The following is a 25509-nucleotide window of genomic DNA, read 5'->3' as shown; positions in this document are numbered from 1 at the left end:
CCACAGTTCCCTGCGTGCTTTAAACATTTAATTAGGCCTCAGGTGTGCCTCTCTAGATAGATCGTATTTCAAATGCAAGTCGGAACTTGTAGTTCAATTCAGTTTTCTTTTTGGCCTCCAGTGGCTTTCATATGCATTTCAAACGTTTCCCAGGACTAATAACTGCCCTCCAGTGGGCTTCGGAATAAAAACATCTTGTTCCCCACAATTATGAACCAGCTGCGCCGTCATATTCACCCAAGGAATTCAGGTAAGACGAGCCCCTCCGATATTTCCGAGGGGTGGTGCGCCCTTCCCACGGCTGGACCCACCGTGTATTTATCTCACCAAACAATGCCCATGCATTTGGATACGCACTCCTCCAGCCGGTGATTTGTCAAAATCTTTTAATTCAAAGGAACAAGCATGTCATTCCGATTCATTTCTGTCCTGCTGCCTGACGCGTTTCAGAGCCTTCGAGCTCTTTCCTCAGAGGCAGTTTGATTGCATTCAGTTTTCCTCTGCTCCCACAGATCCCTGCGTGCTTTAAACATTTAATTAGGCCTCAGGTGTGCCTCTCTAGATAGATCGTATTTTAAATGCACGTCGGAACTTGTAGTTCAATTCAGTTTTCTTTTTGGCCTCCAGTAACTTTCATATGCATTTCAAACGTTTCCCAGGACTAATAACTGCCCTCCAGTGGGCTTCGGAATAAAAACATCTTGTTCCCCACAATTATGAACCAGCTGCGCCGTCATATTCACCCAAGGAATTCAGGTAAGACGAGCCCCTCCGATATTTCCGAGGGGTGGTGCGCCCTTCCCACGGCTGGACCCACTGTGTATTTATCTCACCAAACAATGCCCATGCATTTGGATACGCACTCCTCCAGCCGGTGATTTGTCAAAATGTTTTAATTCAAAGGAACAAGCATGTCATTCCGATTCATTTCTGTCCTGCTGCCTGACGCGTTTCAGAGCCTTCGAGCTCTTTCCTCAGAGGCAGTTTGATTGCATTCAGTTTTCCTCTGCTCCCACAGTTCCCTGCGTGCTTTAAACATTTAATTAGGCCTCAGGTGTGCCTCTCTAGATTGATCGTATTTCAAATGCACGTCGGAACTTGTAGTTCAATTCAGTTTTCTTTTTGGCCTCCAGTGGCTTTCATATGCATTTCAAACGTTTCCCAGGACTAATAACTGCCCTCCAGTGGGCTTCGGAATAAAAACATCTTGTTCCCCACAATTATGAACCAGCTGCGCCGTCATATTCACCCAAGGAATTCAGGTAAGACGAGCCCCTCCGATATTTCTGAGGGGTGGTGCGCCCTTCCCACTGCTGGACCCACCGTGTATTTATCTCACCAAACAATGCCCATGCATTTGGATACGCACTCCTCCAGCCGGTGATTTGTCAAAATCTTTTAATTCAAAGGAACAAGCATGTCATTCCGATTCGTTTCTGTCCTGCTGCCTGACGCGTTTCAGAGCCTTCGAGCTCTTTCCTCAGAGGCAGTTTGATTGCATTCAGTTTTCCTCTGCTCCCACAGTTCCCTGCGTGCTTTAAACATTTAATTAGGCCTCAGGTGTGCCTCTCTAGATAGATCATATTTCAAATGCACGTTGGAACTTGTAGTTCAATTCAGTTTTCTTTTTGGCCTCCAGTGGCTTTCATATGCATTTCAAACGTTTCCCAGGACTAATAACTGCCCTCCAGTGGGCTTCGGAATAAAAACATCTTGTTCCCCACAATTATGAACCAGCTGCGCCGTCATATTCACCCAAGGAATTCAGGTAAGACGAGCCCCTCCGATATTTCCGAGGGGTGGTGCGCCCTTCCCACGGCTGGACCCACCGTGTATTTATCTCACCAAACAATGCCCATGCATTTGGATACGCACTCCTCCAGCCGGTGATTTGTCAAAATCTTTTAATTCAAAGGAACAAGCATGTCATTCCGATTCATTTCTGTCCTGCTGCCTGACGCGTTTCAGAGCCTTCGAGCTCTTTCCTCAGAGGCAGTTTGATTGCATTCAGTTTTCCTCTGCTCCCACAGTTCCCTGCGTGCTTTAAACATTTAATTAGGCCTCAGGTGTGCCTCTCTAGATAGATCGTATTTCAAATGCACGTCGTAACTTGTAGTTCAATTCAGTTTTCTTTTTGGCCTCCAGTGGCTTTCATATGCATTTCAAACGTTTCCCAGAACTAATAACTGCCCTCCAGTGGGCTTTGGAATAAAAACATCTTGTTCCCCACAATTATGAACCAGCTGCCCCATCATATTCACCCAAGGAATTCAGGTAAGACAAGCCCCTCCGATATTTCCGAGGGGTGGTGCGCCCTTCCCACGGCTGGACCCACCGTGTATTTATCTCACCAAACAATGCTCATGCATTTGGATACGCACTCCTCCAGGCGGTGATTTGTCAAAATCTTTTAATTCAAAGGAACAAGCATGTCATTCCGATTCATTTCTGTCCTGCTGCCTGACGCGTTTCAGAGCCTTCGAGCTCTTTCCTCAGAGGCAGTTTGATTGCATTCAGTTTCCTCTGCTCCCACAGTTCCCTGCGTGCTTTAAACATTTAATTAGGCCTCAGGTGTTCCTCTCTAGATAGATCGTATTTCAAATGCACGTCGGAACTTGTAGTTCAATTCAGTTTTCTTTTTGGCCTCCAGTGGCTTTCATATGCATTTCAAACGTTTCCCAGGACTAATAACTGCCCTCCACTGGGCTTCGGAATAAAAACATCTTGTTCCCCACAATTATGAACCAGCTGCGCCGTCATATTCACCCAAGGAATTCAGGTAAGACGAGCCCCTCCATTATTTCCGAGGGGTGGTGCGCCCTTCCCACGGCTGGACCCACCGTGTATTTATCTCACCAAACAATGCCCATGCATTTGGATACGCACTCCTCCAGCCGGTGATTTGTCAAAATCTTTTAATTCAAAGGAACAAGCATGTCATTCCGATTCATTTCTGTCCTGCTGCCTGACGCGTTTCAGAGCCTTCGAGCTCTTTCCTCAGAGGCAGTTTGATTGCATTCAGTTTTCCTCTGCTCCCACAGTTCCCTGCGTGCTTTAAACATTTAAATAGGCCTCAGGTGTGCCTCTCTAGATAGATCGTATTTCAAATGCACGTCGTAACTTGTAGTTCAATTCAGTTTTCTTTTTGGCCTCCAGTGGCTTTCATATGCATTTCAAACGTTTCCCAGGACTAATAACTGCCCTCCAGTGGGCTTCGGAATAAAAACATCTTGTTCCCCACAATTATGAACCAGCTGCGCCGTCATATTCACCCAAGGAATTCAGGTAAGACGAGCCCCTCCGATATTTCCGAGGGGTGGTGCGCCCTTCCCACGGCTGGACCCACCGTGTATTTATCTCACCAAACAATGCCCATGCATTTGGATACGCACTCCTCCAGCCGGTGATTTGTCAAAATCTTTTAATTCAAAGGAACAAGCATGTCATTCCGATTCATTTCTGTCCTGCTGCCTGACGCGTTTCAGAGCCTTCGAGCTCTTTCCTCAGAGGCAGTTTGATTGCATTCAGTTTTCCTCTGCTCCCACAGATCCCTGCGTGCTTTAAACATTTAATTAGGCCTCAGGTGTGCCTCTCTAGATAGATCGTATTTCAAATGCACGTCGGAACTTGTAATTCAATTCAGTTTTCTTTTTGGCCTCCAGTGGCTTTCATATGCATTTCAAACGTTTCCCAGGACTAATAACTGCCCTCCAGTGGGCTTCGGAATAAAAACATCTTGTTCCCCACAATTATGAACCAGCTGCGCCGTCATATTCACCCAAGGAATTCAGGTAAGACGAGCCCCTCCGATATTTCCGAGGGGTGGTGCGCCCTTCCCACGGCTGGACCCACCGTGTATTTATCTCACCAAACAATGCCCATGCATTTGGATACGCACTCGTCCAGCCGGTGATTTGTCAAAATCTTTTAATTCAAAGGAACAAGCAAGTCATTCCGATTCATTTCTGTCCTGCTGCCTGACGCGTTTCAGAGCCTTCGAGCTCTTTCCTCATAGGCAGTTTGATTGCATTCAGTTTTCCTCTGCTCCCACAGTTCCCTGCGTGCTTTAAACATTTAATTAGGCCTCAGGTGTGCCTCTCTAGATAGATCGTATTTCAAATGCACGTCGGAACTTGTAGTTCAATTCAGTTTTCTTTTTGGCCTCCAGTGGCTTTTATATGCATTTCAAACGTTTCCCAGGACTAATAACTGCCCTCCAGTGGGCTTCGAAATAAAAACATCTTGTTCCCCACAATTATGAACCAGCTGCGCCGTCATATTCTACTACAAGTTCCGACGTGCATTTGACGTGCATTTGAAATACGATCTATCTAGAGAGGCACACCTGAGGCCTAATTAAATGTTTAAAGCACGCAGGGAACTGTGGGAGCAGAGGAAAACTGAATGCAATCAAACTGCCTCTGAGGAAAGAGCTCGAAGGCTCTGAAACGCGTCAGGCAGCAGGACAGAAATGAATCGGAATGACATGCTTGTTCCTTTGAATTAAAAGATTTTGACAAATCACCGGCTGGAGGAGTGCGTATCCAAATGCATGGGCATTGTTTGGTGAGATAAATACACGGTGGGTCCAGCCGTGGGAAGGGCGCACCACCCCTCAGAAATATCGGAGGGGCTCGTCTTACCTGAATTCCTTGGGTGAATATGACGGCGCAGCTGGTTCATAATTGTGGGGAACAAGATGTTTTTATTCCGAAGCCCACTGGAGGGCAGTTATTAGTCCTGGGAAACGTTTGAAATGCATATGAAAGCCACTGGAGGCCAAAAAGAAAACTGAATTGAACTACAAGTTCCGACGTGCATTTGAAATACGATCTATCTAGAGAGGCACACCTGAGGCCTAATTAAATGTTTAAAGCACGCAGGGAACTGTGGGAGCAGAGGAAAACTGAATGCAATCAAACTGCCTCTGAGGAAAGAGCTCGAAGGCCCTGAAACGCGTCAGGCAGCAGGACAGAAATGAATCGGAATGACATGCTTGTTCCTTTGAATCAAAAGATTTTGACAAATCACCGGCTGGAGGAGTGCGTATCCAAATGCATAGGCATTGTTTGGTGAGATAAATACACGGTGGGTCCAGCTGTGGGAAGGGCGCACCACCCCTCGGAAATATCGGAGGGGCTCGTCTTACCTGAATTCCTTGGGTGAATATGACGGCGCAGCTGGTTCATAATTGTGGGGAACAAGATGTTTTTATTCCGAAGCCCACTGGAGGGCAGTTATTAGTCCTGGGAAACGTTTGAAATGCATATGAAAGCCACTGGAGGCCAAAAGAAAACTGAATTGAACTACAAGTTCCGACGTGCATTTGAAATACGATCTATCTAGAGAGGCACACCTGAGGCCTAATTAAACGTTTAAAGCACGCAGGGAACTGTGGGAGCAGAGGAAAACTGAATGCAATCAAACTGCCTCTGAGGAAAGAGCTCAAAGGCTCTGAAACGCGTCAGGCAGCAGGACAGAAATTAATCGGAATGACATGCTTGTTCCTTTGAATTAAAAGATTTTGTCAAATCACCGGCTGGAGGAGTGCGTATCCAAATGCATGGGCATTGTTTGGTGAGATAAATACACGGTGGGTCCAGCCGTGGGAAGGGCGCACCACCCCTCGGAAATATCAGAGGGGCTCGTCTTACCTGAATTCCTTGGGTGAATATGACGGCGCAGCTGGTTCATAATTGTGGGGAACAAGTTGTTTTTATTCCGAAGCCCACTGGAGGGCAGTTATTAGTCCTGGGAAACGTTTGAAATGCATATGAAAGCCACTGGAGGCCAAAAAGAAAACTGAATTGAACTACAAGTTCCGACGTGCATTTGAAATACGATCTATCTAGAGAGGCACACCTGAGGCCTAATTAAATGTTTAAAGCACGCAGGGAACTGTGGGAGCAGAGGAAAACTGAATGCAATCAAACTGCCTCTGAGGAAAGAGCTCGAAGGCTCTGAAACGCGTCAGGCAGCAGGACAGAAATGAATCGGAATGACATGCTTGTTCCTTTGAATTAAAAGATTTTGACAAATCACCGGCTGGAGGAGTGCGTATCCAAATGCATGGGCATTGTTTGGTGAGATAAATACACGGTGGGTCCAGCCGTGGGAAGGGCGCACCACCCCTCGGAAATATCGGTGGGGCTCGTCTTACCTGAATTCCTTGGGTGAATATGACGGCGCAGCTGGTTCATAATTGTGGGGAACAAGATGTTTTTATTCCGAAGCCCACTGGAGGGCAGTTATTAGTTCTGGGAAACGTTTGAAATGCATATGAAAGCCACTGGAGGCCAAAAAGAAAACTGAATTGAACTACAAGTTACGACGTGCATTTGAAATACGATCTATCTAGAGAGGCACACCTGAGGCCTAATTAAATGTTTAAAGCACGCAGGGAACTGTGGGAGCAGAGGAAAACTGAATGCAATCAAACTGCCTCTGAGGAAAGAGCTCGAAGGCTCTGAAACGCGTCAGGCAGCAGGACAGAAATGAATCGGAATGACATGCTTGTTCCTTTGAATTAAAAGATTTTGACAAATCACCGGCTGGAGGAGTGCGTATCCAAATGCATGGGCATTGTTTGGTGAGATGTATATATATATATATATATATATATATATATATATATATATATATATTATCTACTGGCGGTCGCCAGTAGATAGTTATAGTTAGGACCGTGTTTCCATAGGAAATCCGCAATATTCTATTTGGAATAACTTTGGCGCCGGTTGACGAATCCTCGCGAAATTCTCAAAATAGGTGGGGCGCTCCTACCCTGGAAGTCTCGGGGGGATTCGTCTAGCGGGGGCTGAGAAAAAAGGGGGGTCCCAAAATGCGTTTTCCCCATGCAAGTTTCCAGAGGGACCTTTAGTCCAAGGTACACCCCGAACGGCTGAACAGAATTACTTTAAATTTGGCAGAGAGGTAGTCCTCAGGTCAGGGATGTGCCTTTTGCAGGTCTGGTGTCAATCTGTTCAGTAGTTCCTGAGAAAATCAAAAGTAAAATCATATATATATGTGGGCGGAGCCTAACCACACATCTCATCCTGAGATCTGATTAGCTGTCAGCACTTCATCCAAGAAGTGTTGGCAGCCATCTTGGGACCAATATACTTGATAGCACCTCATTAAAAAGCATTGCAGTTAATAGAAGGTTTTAAGACTTTAGTTACATTATAAATCATTTGCTGATGGTACCATACTCATTTTAGGAATTGTGGTATGTTCTAAGGTGATTTCACCATGTGAAAAAGCCTTCTGCTGGGATATCATGATTGAGAGAAAAATATTTTCTCATGCTTTTCCCACAGAGGTTTGGAAGGTGATCTATAAGCTAAACTGAGAGCTTATTTTCTGTAAATTCACATTATCTTTCTCAGTCATGTGAGAATGAAGTCTGACATTCTCAGTAAAACATGTACATCCAACAAGGGCAGAGACTGTCAGTTGATTCCTTTGTGTTCTACTGCAGCTTCCCAGAGTGTTCCAAAGAACAACTAGAGCGCTAACAGTCCTACTTATGATAAACATATGGCACACCTGAAGCCATCTTGCTTGGATTAAAGTGGTAACTCTTAAAACATTTAATTTAAAAAGGAACAAAATGAGGGGGTTCATTTTTCCATAAAAAGTATGATTAGTGCTGCAGAAAGAAAAATTAGGGCACATTTTGAGTGACTTCTCAAATCCTCTTCTATTTCATTAAAAAATTCTGACATGCAGACTGAAACATGCACTTTCAATACCAGCAGCAGTTTTCCCTGGTGAGCAGTAGCTTTACTACAGTGATCTAATGAGCAAAAAGAGTGCTAACATTCTGAATTTATGGCAAATGTGTGACACACCTGAATGACTTTGGAATCAAAGTAAAAAACTGAAAGTATTTCCTACTGAGGAGACTGCAGTAAATGAGGAAATTAGGAAACTTCATAACAAATAAGTCTGCCAAGATGGCCACCAGAGACAAAAGAGCCCAAATGTAGCCCAAATATCACCCAGATGTAGCCCAAGTATAGCCCAATGACAGAATGTCCCAGAGTGTTCTTAAAAACAACTAGAGCGCTTACTGTCTTCATTATGACAAAAGTATGGCACACCTGAAGCTATCTTGATTGGAATAAACTGGTAACACTTAAAACATTTAATTTAAAAAGGAACACAATGAGGGGGTTCATTTTGCCATAGAAATTATGATTAATGCTGAAGAAAGGAAATGAGGGCACATTTTGAGTGACTTTTCAAATCCTCTTCTATTTCATTAAAAAAATTCTGACATGCAGACTGAAACATGCACTTTTAATACCAGGAGCAGACTTCCATGGTGAACAGTAGTTTTACTACAGTGATCTAATGAGCAACTAGAGTGCTAACATTCAGAATTTATGGCAAATGTGTGACATATCTGAATACCTTCATGATGGAATCAAAGTAAAAAAACTGAAAGCATTTCCTACTGGGGAGACTGCAGTACATGAGGAAATTAGGAAACTTCATAACAAATAAATCTCCCAAGATGGCCACCGGAGACAAAAGAGCCCAAATGTAGCCCAACATCACCCAGATGTAGCCCAAATATAGCCCAATGACAGAAGTGTGCAAACACTTATTATTTTGTGTTTTTGCAGTGTTATATAGTGCAGACTTGTCAGGTATTGGAGTGCTTTACATGAGCATTGGTTAAATCACACAAGAACAAATTCATTTTGGTTGTAGTCATGGGGAGACTAAGTGATTTGACCAGAATCACAGAATGTCGAGCTGAAGCAGAAACTCCAACCTGGTTCCCCAGTTGCAAAGTCTGCAGTTCTGGAAGTAACACCACATCCTCTCCCCTAAGTGCAACATTTAATCAAGTGGTCAACTGGATAAAAAAACATAAAGGTAACAAATAATTTAAAAGTGCTTTCTCGCTATTTGAAAACTCAGAAAATATGTCCTTTTAGAGCACTAACCATAATTTTGATGCCAATAAGACCCTCTCATACGTGTAATTTCTAAAGGAAATGCTCTTGGTATTACAGTTTTGATTGCATCAAGATGACGTCAGGCATTCCACACTTTTGTAATAAATATAGAATGTTAGCAATCTAGTTGTTCATTAGGATACTGTTGGAAGGCAGAGGCCAGGGGCACGGACTCTGAAAATTGAAGGCAGGTAGGAGGGTGCAAAGGCAACAATTTAACCACAAGGAGCAGGCAGGAAGGGCCGTGGCAGCACAACAGACTATGGAGGGCAGTGGAAAGGGGGGCAGGGGCAACAAACCAACAATACAGGACTTGCAAGAGAGGCTGTGGCAATGTAATAGACCATTGTGGGCAGAAGGAAGAGGCAATGGTAGTACAACCATACATGCCAACAGACCCGATTCAGCCAGGAAACGTCCAATGTTTTTAAGCTCAAATGGGCTTTATTTTATCTGTCTCCTGTCTACAATCTCCTCTTTTTCAATGTAACTCAAAGGGGAAAATCAATACCCCAGTTTTTTTTCAAAATCTCCCTCTTACCAAGTTCAAAATGTTCACAAGTATGGTACATTGGATCATGGAAGGAAATGGGGTAGGGACATGGACTTGGATAACAGAGGACAGGAGGGACATGGAGAGGTGCACCAAACTGACCCTGCAGGGCAGGCATCAGGGTTTGCAGCAGCACAATACACCACACAGGGCATGCGGGACGGGAGTGCAGCACAACAATCCATAGAAAGCAAGACGGAGGGGACAGGACCATGCACATGGACAACAGAGAACAGAGGGGCAAGAGGCAGGACCATAATGGACAGACAGGAGAGAAAGCTGCAGCATAACAGACCATAAAGGGCAGGAGGGATGGATCAGGGGCATTACAATGGAACAGACAAGCCAGGAGGGAGGGAGTAGGGGTCTGCACATGTAAACAGAGGGCTGGGGGCAAGGGGGCAGGGCAGGAGCAGCAAGATAGCCATGGAGGTCAGGCAGGATGGGCACTAGAAGCAAGACACACCATGAAGAGCAACAGTGAGACTGTGATGGCATACACACAGACCATGAAGGGAAGGTGGGAGGGGTTCAGGGGCAGCTAACTGACCACACAGGGAAGGTGGGAGGGGCCATGGCAGCACAGAAGACCATGCATGGCAAGTAGGAGGGTTAGTGGTAGCACAATGGCTATGATGGGCAAGAAGGAGGGTGCAGGGGCATGCACAAAGGACGATGGAGGATAGAAGGGAGGGTCAGGACCTGTGCACAGACAAGAAAGTTCAGGGGAAGGGGCCTCACAACAGACCGCACGGGGCAGGCAGGAGGAGCAGTTGCAGCACAACAGACCAGGGAGGGCAGAAGGGTGTGGCAGTACAATGGACCATGTAGGACAGGAGGAAGAGGAGAGGGGCATGGCATGTGGACAGGCAGGGTGGAGGTGGCAGGGACAGGTTACAGTCATCTGACAATGCTAGGCAGGTGGGAGGGGAGTGGCAGCTCAACAGAACACTCAGAGTAGATAGGAGTGGCAGGTCCATGGAACATGGTGGGCAAAAAGGATGGAGCAGGGGCATGCACAAAGACATCGGAGGGCAGGGGGAAGGAGAATAGGGGCAGCAAGCTAAGCACAGAGTTTAAGCAGGAGGTCAATGATGGGGCATAGAATTGGGCAATGGAGGGCAGGAGGAGTGGACTGGTACATCATACTAAATTGAGGGCAGTGGCAGCACATCAGACCATGCATGGCAGGAGGGAGGAGGCTAGTCCATGGATTCACACAACAGAGGATAGGGAGGAGGGGGATGGGGCAGCAAGCTAACTGTTCAGAGAAGGCGGGTATTAGGAACTTTATTGTTTTTAAAACATGTGTCTGTGCGAACTACTTAAAATATGAACAAGTATGCAGCATAATCTCACTTTTATTCAGGAAGAAGAGGACGTTTGTGACTGTGACTCCGGGCTCACTTGGCAGAAACACCCCCTGACCCTCCACCCCCTATCGCAAAATGTAATGCCCGTGAAAAGGGTAGGTGAACACAGTGTTATATAGAACATAGTCCTGAGAGCACGATTGAAAATGAAAACTAGATATAGTGTATGGTATAAACTATGCACCAAAAAGTGTGATATAAGATGAACCGGGCGTGAAATATAATATGCAATACATTGTGCGCAATTACAGATTCATTGGAGAGCGCGAGATAGCACAGGCACTAGTGCGTGCTATGCGATATGCGCCTTGGAGTATAATATGCACAGGGCAGTGTTGTGTAACCTAACTAGTCTCTAAAGTTGTAATATAAAATATGTGCTGGGGAGTGTAACGTTGCATATGCACTGTGACAAAGGTATGGATCCCAGATTGTAATATGTATGGCATAGCACTGTGCGTTATAACATAGGCATCGAGGAAGGCACGTTAGATGGGGCAATATAACCCGTGCGAAGACAAGTGTGGCATGACATATTCACGGGGTGGTGTTACAGTGCACATGGGCTAGAGAGTGTCATAGCATATGCACTAGCTAGTGGAATACAACACAGAGGTGTGTGGCACTCAGCAGACAATGGTGGGTGTAACAAATCATTGGGCTCTGCCAGGAGCGCGCTGTGACTCTCAAGTGATGTTCGTCCCCTTTCCAGAGAGTAAAATAAAAAGTATTACACATCCGGCGTTGGATGTGTGTTTTATTAACCGTGAGGGGGGTTTCTTGCATAGTTTTGGTCGAATTTTTGTCGAATCCCCTTTGAATGGCTTGGTGTGCATGTGTATTAAATGTGCCCGTCAATAGCTACCCATGTTTGTATAAATAAACAACAAGGGTGTCTACCGGGATTAGACACGGTAGGGCATCAGACATGTCAGAGCTTCACTAGTGGTGTAAATACATTCCACGTGGATTCATTGTATGCATAGTTGCCTTTTAATGAATATCACGCAAATCGTCATGGTGATAGGTACGTACGGTTTGTCCAGCATGTCCTAGGTGTGTCTATAAATATATATTTTTTTAAAACAATAAAAAACAGTGGCCGGCCCTGGGGATTGGGGTCAAAAAAATATAATTAGGAGACAGGCCCTGGGGGATGGGGTCATCAGGGCCAATAAATTAGAATAAGAAGCCCCCCTTCTTAAAAAATTAAAATAAATAAAAGACTGGCATCGTGCCGGAGGCCACGCCACGTCCTTGCAGCACTCTGCAAACGCGCCCCCTGTCCAATTGTAAGTTGGGGAATTAATTCCTCTTCAATACTGAGGGTCCCTGAGGGCCAACTAGCCCAACAGGCATCTCCAGTTTGCACCAGGGAGCTGCGCTGCAGACAGGTGTTCTGAGGCCAAGCCCCTTTTTACACCTCTCTGCAACGCAGCTCTGTGGCGCTTACTGGAGGTACCTAGTGGTCTAGTTTGACCCTAGGGACCCTTAGGATTCAAGGGGACTTAATCTCTCAACTTAGAACAGCCACAGGGCGCGTTTACACAGTGGTGAAGGGAGGGGACGGGGCCTGAGGTGACGTGTGCAAACACGCACTATGGCACGTTTTAAATTGGGGATATAATTTTCCTTCAATACTGAGGGCCCCTGGGGGCTAACTAGCCGACCAAGTGCTTCCAGTAAGCGCCACTGAGCTGCATTGCAGAGAGGTGGTCCAGGCCGTGCCACTTTTTACACCTCTCTGTAACACAGCTCTGTGGCACTTACTGGAGGTACCTAGTGGGCTAGTTGGACCCTAGGGACCCTCAGGATTCAAATGAACTTAATCTCCCAACTAAAAACGGACACAGGGCGTGTTTACACAGTGGTGAAGGGAGGGGACGGGGCCTGAGTTAACGTGTGCAAAAATGCCCTGTGGCCTGTTTTCAGAGGTAGTTTTAATCCCCCTGCCCTATTATATACTAGGGGCTTACAGAGGAGGTTATGCTAATCACAGGGGGACCCCAACGCATAATGTTCCCTAGTGTATGTAGGTGTTTTCACTGTATTCTAAGTGTCTTTTAACATAGCACTGGCTCTAGGACTGGTTAGTCAGACTCAGTTACCACCAGTATCCGTCTGAAAAAGTTGAGGGTACAGGATGATTTTGCAACAAGGCTTCTTTCTGCTCTTCTTTTTGTTCTTTCTGCACGTTATCCTTCTTCCTGCACTTTTCTTCGTCTTTGAGGACTTCTGTTGCTTCTTTCTGCGTTTCTTTTTTTTCTTTCTGTGCATTTTTTCTTCTTTCTTCACATGTCCTATCTCTGTAGGCATAGTTAGAAATTAGCATTTAAAAAACCTTTGAAATTCACAGAAAAAACCATAGGTTTCAGGCACGTTATAGTTAGGAATTAGCATTTAAAAAACCTCAGAAATTCACTGAAAAAACCATAGGTTTCAGGGGTGTTATAGTTAGCTGGACTTTTCACTTGTACAAAACCATTCAAATACCCCGTTATAGTTAGTTCAGCTAACTATAACTCGCGCGCCCGCAATGCACTTCTGATGACGTCACATATTACATCACTCATGACATGGTCAGTGACATCTCAAATGACATCACTGATGACATCACTGATGACATCATCCTTGTGATAGAGTGGCAGACCTCCTCTCACCCTAATATAACCTTTGATACACATATTCAAAAATAGAGACTAAACTTTTCAAAACAATGGACATACCAATACCAGTTACAACAACCTCTTCAGTAATTCTAAGATCCACATACACATCCACTCATTCACCAACAGTCCTATACAGTCACTCATACATGTATTCACTCATCATATGTACTCATACACCTATACATCCTGTTACACAATGCCACTCATCCATAGAGTTACACACACACATAGTCACTCATGCTAATAAAGAATCAAACATACATTTATTTGCATATACAGTTATACACACACCACCACACTTACGTCTACGGAAACTTACACATACTTAGTCTTTTAAACAATCACTTATAGAAACACATACTTATTCATACAGGAACTCTTTCAATCTCTCACTCTCACATATACTCACTTATATACACCAATAGTCACATATACTAGTTTAAAACATATGTAGTTACTCATAAAGACACTATTGAGACAGTCATTCACTCACTAACACACCCATACACACACTCATCCACCCATACAGTCCTGCACACATGCTGTCTTCAACACATACAAAGAGTGAGTCACTCATTCAAGCACCTATGCACTACGTAATACCCCCCACCGAACCATACAGACACTGAGACTGATACTTAAAAAACCAACTAATAACCTATATAGACACCCATGTAGCTACTCACCAACCCATGCAGCCACTTATACACAAAGTGAGAGACTGATACAGATATTTACATATTTAAACATTACTCACTAAGCCATGTATTCACTATGATACACTTAATCAGTCAGTTACACAATCAATTTTTCAAAAACAAATCATCCATTTAGACACTTATATACCCATTTTTACTTCCATCGACCTTGAGATATACATATATAAAACATATTTAATTTTCAGAAAAACACACATTCACTGGATGATGTCATCAGTGATGTCATTTGAGATGTCATCAGTGATGTCATGAGTGATGTCACTGACCATGTCATGAGAGATGTAATATGTGACGTCATCAGCAGTGCATTGCGGGCGCGCGAGTTATAGTTAGCTGAACTAACTATAACGGGGTATTTGAATGGTTTTGTACAAATGAAAAGTCCAGCTAACTATAACACACCTGAAACCTATGGTTTTTTCAGTGAATTTCTGAGGTTTTTTAAATGCTAATTCCTAACTATAACGTGCCTGAAACCTATGGTTTTTTCTGTGAATTTATATATATATATATATATATATATATATATATATATATATATATATATATATATATATATATATCCAAAACTCAAATTACGGAAGTCCGGTGCTTCTAGCGCGGCGGTCCTGGACGGGCTCCGTCAACCCCATATTCATCACAAACTTTTGCTTTCTCAAAAGAAATCCAGGACACGCGGGAGTGTGTGTTGCAAAGTTTTAATCGGCAGGGTAGCGCCTCACCAACGCGTTTCGCTTTGCAGCTTTATCACGGTGTGGTTAACATTTTACATTTCCCGTATTTACCTCCTTCATCGGGCAATAACATTGAAGAGGGACTACATAAAAATGGGTTACCTACACGTAAACAACGATGCCATTTTAACATGTTGTATAATACAATGTAAAACTTATACAATTGTACAAATCAGTCAAACATGAGAATAGAAAAACCAACATTAAGTGGAATAAATCATCCTAATAAAGATTTGCTCGGTTGCCCTTGTGTCCAAATAATATATTTCAACACTGACTTCACATATTCATGTGACGAAACAAAGATGTCACCACATAAAAAATACTGTTCGTAAATACCTGTTACTAGTTATCACAAGGTATATCTTTGTTGACCCTAGTGGGTTACTAATCAGATATTCTTATCCCATTCAGCATCGTTTAGTATTATGGTGTGAGAAAGGCAACGGTGGAGAAAAGCAACGATGCAATATCGCCCAAGTGGGCCAAAATTTCATGATGAATAATCCGGCAAAAATTTAAACTAATAAGTGTTTAAGATATACAATTATCAAATTCTCATGTTGACGATCTAGCGAACACATGTATGAATTTCATCAGCCCATTGATGTATTCCTAGAACCCGGGAAAAAAAAAAACTCACGATATTGTCAACAACTCAACATAAAAATGTTGTAATGAAACAACTAATTCATCCTAATAAAGTGTGAATACAAATATACTCTTATACAAAACTATCTAATTTTACTAGCTAATTCATTATTTATTTCATTCTTTCTTGTTTTTTCATTTTTACAGAAACCATTCCAATAGTCAAAATTACAAGTGTACTGCCATCTCTTCACTGGAATTGAGTCCTTCAGGCATCATGGTATCAAAATCAATTATGTACCCTGATTCCAAACATCTTAGCTGGCGCTCTCTGTCACCACCTCTTTCTTGTCGTGCAATTGCATCTAGAATAACATAAGATAACAATTTTTCATCTTGTTTATGTATATTGAAAAAATGGCGAGCTACAGGGTATTGAGTGTCATGTTTTTGAATAGCGCGCAAATGCTCTAAAACTCTTTTCTTCGCTTTATGTACTGTACTGCCTATATAAAACTTTCCACATGGGCAGATTAAGCAGTACACACAATATTCAGTTTTACAGTTGAAATTTCCTCGGATGACAAAATCTCTTTTCTTTCCAGGTAAACTTAGTGTTTTACAATCTACACTGTGAGCACAGGCCTTACAACGTTTACATGTTTTGAAGCCCGTATAGCTTTTAAACTGACTGGATTCTGTGGCAACTATCGCATTCTTGCATAGATCATCTTTCAGAGATCTACTCCTACGGAAGGTAATCTGTGGAGTGTCATTGAGATATTTGTTTAGAATTGAATCACTTTTTAAAAGGTGCCAGTTTTTTTCAAATAGTTGTCTAATCTGAAATGCACTTTTAGAAAAGGTGGTTTTAAATCTAACTGTATCAGTGGATTCAGATACCATAGGTTTCGGATGTAATAAATCTGATCTAATCAATGCGTCAGCCTTAGAAATAGCTAGTTTAATAGTTTTCTCGCTGTAACCTCGTTGGATAAATCTTATGCTCATGGTTCTTTTTTCTTTTTCATACTCCTCTGTTGTGCTACAATTGCGTTTAGCTCTGATTAACTCCCCGTATGGAATACTCTGAATCAAGCTAGACGGGTGAGCGCTCTGAGCATTTAAAAGACTATTGCCAGCAGTTTGCTTTCTATGCAATTTGGTAACTAATGTACTATTGCATACTGATACTTCCATATCCAAAAACTCAATCTTAGACTGACTAATCTGAGAAGTAAAATGTAGATTTTTGTCATTATTGTTAAGGGAATCAATAAAGGTTATAGCCGACTTCTCATCCCCTCTCCAGATCAAAAATATGTTGTCTATAAATCTTGCCCAGGTTACAATGTTATCCCCCTGAGTTTCCCAGCCTTGGGACACCTGCTCCTCCCACCAGCCCATGTAAAGATTCGCATAGCTGGGGGGCGAAGCAGGTGCCCATCGCTGTCCCTTGAACTTGTTTGTATGTGTTTTGGTTGAACAAGAAGTAGTTGTTTGTCAAGCAATATCTAGTCATTTCCAACAACATTTCAGTGTGTGCTACCAGTGAAATCGATCTTGCTCTTAAAAAATGCCTGATGGCCTGGATCCCCAGGTCATGCGGTATGCTCGTATAAAGGCTGGTTACATCTAAAGTAACCAGCAAGAAATCTTTTTCCCATACTACACCATCGATGAGTGTTAGAAAATGAGTAGTGTCCTTAAGATATGCTGGTAAAGCACTAACGAAAGGTCGCAGGTAATGATCAATAAACTTGGATGTAACTTCAAGTTGAGAACCCATAGAAGACACTATGGGTCTACCTGGAGGTTTTTGGCAATGTTTGTGCAACTTTGGAAGTAAGTACATTATGGGTAGTTTAGGATGTTTACAATACAGACTACGAAACTCATCCCATTCTAGTAAACCTGAGTCTTTTCAGTTAACCAGCATTTCGTTGTATTGAGAATATCAGGCTAACACTTCCGATTGGTTGCTAGCCATGTAGCATGAAGTATCACTGAGTTGTCTTAAACCTTCATTTAAATACTCAACCCTGCTCCACACCACAACATTGCCACCCTTATCGGAACATCTGATGACAATGGAGCTGTCATTGCGTAGATCTTCAATTGCTTTGTATTGTTTAGAATTCAAATTACATCTAGAACTCCCTTTCATATTGTACCTCATTTTCTTAAGATCTTTCGTTACAGTTTTCTCAAACACCTCAATTGCATCACAATGCAGAGTTGGCGTAAATGTGGATTTCGGTTTGAACCTGCTTGACTCAGCAGAATCAACTACTAAGTCTAGTACATTTAAATTGCTCACAGGGTCTTCATGATGTATTGTATCTTCATTGAGCTGTGCTAGGATGTGTAAAGTTTCAATATCCGAAATACACAATGTCCCTGAATCCACATTTAAAATATTTTTTTGCCTTGAGGTAGCATGAGTGTGAAACCATTTTTTCAACTTGAGTTTCCTCAAAAAAACAGAAGATGTCAATACGAGTCTGCACATAATCCAACTGTCTAGATGGACAAAAAGACAATCCCAAAGAAAGTAAATTAATGTCTAAAGTTGTTAACTTACGATCAGATAAATTCACCATGTTCATTTGGCACCCTTCTTTGCTCGTGTTGACAATGCTGTTGATTTGCTTGGTTCTCCTCTTTCTATATATCTATTTTCTCTTTCCTTCTCACAACGACAAAGATTGACGACGCTATGTTCTGGCCAATTATTTTATTGGGAGAGCTTGGAAGGACGCGTTTTGCCTGCCGAGCAGGCTTGTTCACCAATAGTTTTACCATTTCAGAATTGGCCATTTTAAACCACAGTGCATGGAGACATAATCACGTAATACAACTACACTTGCAGTGTGTTGAACAAAAGACTAGTAGTTCTTACACATCGAGCGCTTCTAGTTTCAATTGATCGTTACATGAACAAATTAATACATGTAATTCGTGCATTGGTTTGGTGATTATTTATACATCAACAATACGCAAGTTTGAAATGGAGAATAAATCGCAAAACGAACTACTGTAGTTCATTTTTTTAGTTTCAATAAAACTTTATGCAACCGCATGAGTTACACACATTCTATCTTGCCGGATAACGTTAGCATAAAAACACTTCTACCCTAGTGGGTAACATTTTGCTGGAACAGGTCAGAACAATTAAACCCTAGTGGGTATACCATATTCAATTATCTAAAAAACGACAATGAAATCGTTGTTACTATCACGCAACAGAAATATCATTCAATCTGTTGATTTGATATAGCCCCTGTGGGCATAAACCCATGTCTTACAAAGTTTTTGCACGGTTTATATAAGAGTAACTTAAGTCCAGTTTCACCATGCGTGTCTTTTCTTAATTAAATCAGAATAAAATCTGCTCATAATAACCCTGTATTGTTGATGCTGTACCTACCTTAACCTCGACAGAGTTCTAGTCACAAATCGGCCTAAATAGGCCATTGTAGCACGTAAATTATTCCGATCCTACTACTAGCCTGAATGTATGCATTCCCCTGTGAAAGAAAATGTGCAAAATTATAAAATAAAATTGAAAAAACTTAAGAAAAATAGTTAAAACCAGAAATTAAAAGAGGTTCTAGCATGAATCATTCTCACATGATTGACAACGTCTGTGCCCACTAATCTACAAGTGTGTTATCAGATCCTCTTCCATATTTAAGCCCATAGGGGTTTTCGTATTCAGTTCTATAATATAGTGCGATTCTAATTTCCTGAGCTTTCTTTCTCTGTTTCCGCCTCTGATATTAGGAGGCACGCAATCTATCACAAAATAACTTAGCTCTTGTACATTTTTAGCATGGTGAAGATCAAAATGCCGTGCTACTGGATATGACTTATCACCATTCCTAATAGCTCTCAGGTGTTGTAGGATTCTAACATGTGCTGGATGAATTGTACTGCCCACGTATTGCAAACCACATGGGCACTGCAACACGTAGACAGCATATTCTGTCTTACAAGATAACAGACCTTTGATCTTTTTCTCTCTTTTAGAGAGTCCAGGTTTGTAGGAAAAAGTGTTTTTCCCATGGCTACATGCTTTGCATTTTGTGCATTTTAGAAACCCTTCTTTCCTTCTTAACCATGTATGCATCTTTACATTTTGTTGTTGTGGAATCATGTTACTGACTAGCATCTGTTTGAAAGATCGAGCTCTTCTAAAGGTGATTGCAGGTCTTTTTTGTACTAGCTTGCCTAACACTGTGTCATTCCTAATAAGGTGCCAGTGCTTGTTAAGAATATTCCTTACTTGACCATGTTGCCGGTTGAAGGAGGTAATCATTCTTATTTCATTATTCTGTGTTCTGCTTCTCTTGATCTTACTCTGACTATCGTGAAACAGAATGTCCTCCCTTGTCCTCTTTTTTGCCTTTTCAATAGAAGCTTGGATATATTCCCTTTTGGAACCTTGTGATTGGAATCGTCGTTCCAAATTCCCAAGTTCTATTTCTAGGATTTGCTGGTCACTACAGTTACGGATGGTCCTAAGACACTCACCATACGGAATGCTTTTGATTAAATTTTGCGGATGGAATCTCGTTGCATGTAGCAGCGTGTTCCCCGCTGTCGGTTTCCGATACATCTTTGTGTGCACTCTAGAGTCTTCTATGTACACAGTCAGATCTAAAAAATTGACTGAGGTATTGCTGATTGAACTTGTGAATTGCAAATTTAAAGAGTTTGTTTGTATTGTCTTAATAAAGTTTTTTGCAGATTCCTCCGTTCCTCTCCAGATAATAAATAGGTCGTCAATAAAACGACTCCAATGTAGGACATTTTCCTCCCATATTTCTTGGAACGCGACCTGGATCACCTGCTCCTCCCACCAGCCCATATGCAAAGTAGCATAGCTGGGGGCGAAGCAGGTGCCCATCGCGGTGCCACAGATTTGATGGTATAAATCATTATTGAAGAGAAATTAGTTATTTTTCAGACACATAGAGACCATTTGAAGCAGCATTTGGGTGTGTGACCAGAGTTTAATTGGTCGTCCACTTAAAAAATGTTTTATGGCCCTTAGGCCATCATCGTGTCTTATGCTTGTATATAGCGTGGTTACATCAATAGTAACTAGTAGCATGTCATCCTCCCAGGGTATATCATATATCCTTTTTAAGAAGTCACCCGTGTCCTGAATATATGAGGGCAAGACTTTAGTTAGTGGACACAAAAAAGAATCTATGAATTTAGAGGTGTTTTCTAGGGCCCCTCCAATTGCAGAAATGATTGGTCGCCCTGGTGGGTTTTCTGCATTTTTGTGGACTTTTGGTATTAACTAGAATACTGGTGTTGTGGGATTGGATACTTTCAAAAACAGTTTTTCTTCTTTGGTAATTAAACATTTATTGTACCATTCCTCAAGTTGTTCATTATACACATCAAAACTGCTTTGCATCACTGCCTGAGTTATTTTGACATAATTTGTGCGGTTATTGAGTGGTTTATGAGCTTCATTTAGATATTTTGCCTTGTCCCAGAGGACAACGTTCCCACCCTTATCTGCATTTCTACCTATACAGTTGCCTCTAGATTTTAGTTTGGTAATTAATGCAGAATATTCTTTTTCATTTTGTGTGAAATTTTTATGTTGAACACTGGTACACTTTTCCAAATTTTTTAGATCATTTATGACTAGCTCATTATACACATCAATTGAGTCCTTTGCAGTCATTGGCACAAATTTCGAATTGAGTCGAAAATTAGTAGATATAGTTCCTTCAATATCTAGTTCTTGTTCTCTTGCCAATTGTATTGCTTGACTGTTTGATAAAGACCACATTTGATCTTGGCTTACGTCCACTGGTGCTTCTTGCAGTTCTGTACTACTTCTGCGTTGACGGTCCATATTGTCCAACTCAAACATTAAATCCATGTCGGATACCGCAAGACTGCTTGTTTGTATGGACGAATCCGGTGTCATTTGAAGTTTGATATCTTTTTTAGTTTGACTTTGTGTGAAAAATTTCTTCAATTTTAAGGATCTTATGAATTTGAAAGTGTCTACCCTGGTTGTCACATAGTTGAACTCTGCTGGAGGGCAGTATGACAATCCCAGTCGCAAAATATTCTCTTCTTTTTGTGTTAAACTGACATCTGTTAAGTTGATGATAGAACTTTCATTAGCCATTGGTTCAGTATTCTCTATTTGTTCCCTTTGGCGTTGGACATACTGGTGTTGTTTGGCCCCTTTGCGCCTCTTTTGCCTCTGCCTCTTCCTCTTGGTTTGTTTTCGTACTGAGGTTGGGGTCTGGGTCGAAGATTGAACTTTCTTTCTTGTTCTAAAAAACTGAACTCATCGATAACAGAAGGTACAGCTTTCAATGGTTGACGACTTTGTCCTTCCTCTAAATCAGTGTTGATTTCTGAGCTCTGTATGCTACTCGCCTCCGATTGTATCTCTGCTCTTGCCTGCGACATCGGGTTCATTCTCTGTTTTCTCAAGGTATCAAATTTCTTGGCAAAGGTGTAGTAAATCTGCCCTCGATCGTAATCGTTTTTATCTCTGATGAATTTTTGCGCTTTTCTTTCTTTAATTGTTGTTTCCAGCTTCTTTAAACGTTCAGACATTTCTTTTGTGAATTTAATGATAAGTTCTTGATCTCCTTCCTTTGACAGCATTTCAAGAATTTGGGCTATTTCTTCCATGATTTTCTTCCGGTCAATATCCGCATATTTGATTAAAATTGCTAACATGTTCCGTGATGCATCCTGGTTATTTTCTGCCCATTCTAATAACATGTTGGGTTAAGGTCTTCATACGTTGGTGCAACTAAGATGCGTAGTCCCCGCGGAATTCGTTTCACCTCGAGGTAACATTGCAGGGATTTCGCCTCCCACCATTTCGAAAGTTCACTCCGCTTAAGTTTTTCTAAGCGTCTCAATCACGTTAAGGTATCTGAGACTACTTCAGTGGCTTTTTGACTTCCTGTTATTTTCGTAGGTACACTTGCGTCATCAAAAATGGAGAGTGCAGCTTCCTCTCTTTCTTTTAATTCCGCCGCTGATATTATATATTACAAACTTAGGCGTGAATGCCTTTGGTCAGAAACCGTCAATCTCTATACGCTATCTGCTAATATAGAGTGAAAGTATTATTACTGACTTCCCTGTTTCCCGTGCTGTGTTTGTTGGCGTTCCCTACCTGGGAATACTGTCGCGTCTCGTGCCGGTCCTCCGACTCAGCTGCGATCGTTGCCAGATCCCCAGGAGTTGGTGTGCCAAGTACTGGATGCTTGCAATCAGCTTCCTTCTTAATCCACAGTGCGGGGGGCCAGCGAGCAAGAACATCAACTTCTCTTTTCCTCGGAACAGCCGCCGCTCTCCAAATCAACGGGTGCGTTGTCGAAAGGGACCACCCAGGAAAGGTCCGTAATATCGAGCGCTTCTAGTTTCAATTGATCGTTACATGAACAATTAATACATGTAATTCGTGCATTGGTTAGGTGATTATTTATACATCAACAATACGCAAGTTTGAAATGGAGAATAAATCGCAAAATAAACTACTGTAGTTCATTTTTTTAGTTTCAATAAAACTTTATGCAACCGCATGAGTTACACGCATTCTATCTTGCTGGATAACATTAGCATAAAAACACTTCTACCCTAGTGGGTAACATTTTGCTGGAACGGGTCAGAACATTTAAACCCTAGTGGGTATACCATATTCAATTATCTAAAAAACGACAAAGAAATCTTTGTTACTATCACACAACAACAATATCATTCAATCAGGGGCTATATCAAATCAACAGATTGAATGATATTTCTGTTGCGTGATAGTAACAACGATTTCATTCTGACCCGTTCCAGCAAAATGTTACCCACTAGGGTAGAAGTGTTTTTATGCTAACGTTATCCAGCAAGATAGAATGCGTGTAACTCATGCGGTTGCATAAAGTTTTATTGAAACTAAAAAAATGAACTACAGTAGTTCGTTTTGCGATTTATTCTCCATTTCAAACTTGCGTATTGTATAAATAATCACCTAACCAATGCACGAATTACATGTATTAATTTGTTCATGTAACGATCAATTGAAACTAGAAGCGCTCGATGTGTAAGAACTACTAGTCTTTTGTTGAACACACTGCAAGTGTAGTTGTATCACGTGATTATGTCTCCATGCACGGTGGTTTAAAATGGCCGATTCTGAAATGGTAAAACTAATGGTGAACAAGCCTGCTGGACAGGCGAAACGCGTCCTTCCAAGCTGTCCCAATAAAATAATTGGCCAGAACATAGCGTCGTCAATCTTTGTCGTTGTGAGAAGGAAAGAGAAAATATTACGGACCTTTCCTGGATGGTCCCTTTCGACGACGCACCCGTTGATTTGGAGAGCGGCGGCTGTTCCGAGGAAAAGAGAAGTTGATATATATATATATATATATATATATATACATCAAAAACTGTATGCATTCATGTGCATTTGCACGTATGCAATTAAATGTGTTTGTGTACGTGTGTGGGTCTTGATTGTTTGACACAATATCAACTTCAGAAATATCGTGTTACAAAAATATTGAAAAGAAATGTCAGGGACAAAAAATATCCACTTTACATACTTATAATGTAAAGTACAACAACATCAGCTTCAAAAATATTGTGTACAAAAATAGCAGCTTTGCAGGTATTATATAGTTGGGCTGAGAGTGTTGAACAGAGGTTTGGCATTTTGCCCGGACACCAAGTCGAATCCATTAAACGTGATAATCGATCTGTATAAATTCATAAGGAAATTGAAGTTAAACACTTTTAGCAAAATGTCCTAAACTGCAATTAGACATGGAAAAAGCAAAAACAACAAGAGATTACCTGCCTACCTACCCTTATCACACTTGAGGGGGAACAAGAGGATGAAGTGGCAGCAATGACGGAATAAGAAATATGTCACAAAGTGGGCATAGAGGGAGATGTGATCATAAGTAGTTGATGCAAAATTAGATAAAAATTCTGCCCACAACACCAAGCATCAACTTTCTGGATTGTCATTGGATTTTCATTCATTCACCTCAAGGATGCCATGATGTACACTAAAATACATAGCTAAGCCACACAAGTAACTTGATTGTTCGTGCAAATAGTGGACACCCGAAAGCAATAAAGTGGAGCATCCCTACGGGTAATCGCTTAGACCCAGAAGGAATACCTCAGAAGAAAAGAGACTTTTAGGAAAAAGCAAAGATCATGATCAATTGTTTCTGACTAAGAGGCTATCCTGAAAGAGATTTAAAAAATATTCTAACATGAGTTTGATGTAGACGAAGAGAAAAATTATTGGCAGCTACAGAAAAAAAGCAAAACCAAAGATGCTCTCATCGTCAGTAACACTCAGAGCAGAAGAAGTCTGAAGTCCAGGCCCAGCAAGGCGTCAACTATGGCTCCTTGCTGCTCGGCATTAGTGATGGTAAAATCCTCTACATTTAGACATAGAACATTTTCTGAAAGCTGAGATTCCTTCAGCATGGCTGGCAAGTTTAATACCACTTGCGATTTGACATGGGCGACTGCGGCTCAGTGGCAGTCCGGCGGTAGCCTCTGGTTCTTTTGGGGGAAAGTCAGAAAAGGTTTCTAGGGGTCCAGTTTTTGAGTTTTTCAACAAGAATAGTACAATCTAATGCCAGCCTAGGGTCCAGGATATAGGGGTCCCCTGTTGAGGGTTAGAACTCATTCCAGCGGAGGACAGTAGCAGGGCCCAGAGCAGTTCCAGTTGGAACTAATTAGCAGGAAAGAAAGAAGGTTGCAGAGGATGGCCTCTGGAAGCTTTTTGGGTCCCTGTAGCTCACTCAGGAGATCAGTCAACTGCAGCTTGGAGTCACTCTGCGGTCCTGGGTTCAAGACAAGCAGGTCAAGTCTTTCT

The sequence above is a fragment of the Triturus cristatus genome, chromosome 3_1, assembly GCF_964204655.1.
Source record: "Triturus cristatus chromosome 3_1, aTriCri1.1, whole genome shotgun sequence".
Lineage (NCBI taxonomy): Eukaryota > Metazoa > Chordata > Amphibia > Caudata > Salamandridae > Triturus > Triturus cristatus.
Note: the sequence above shows the minus strand (reverse complement) of the source record.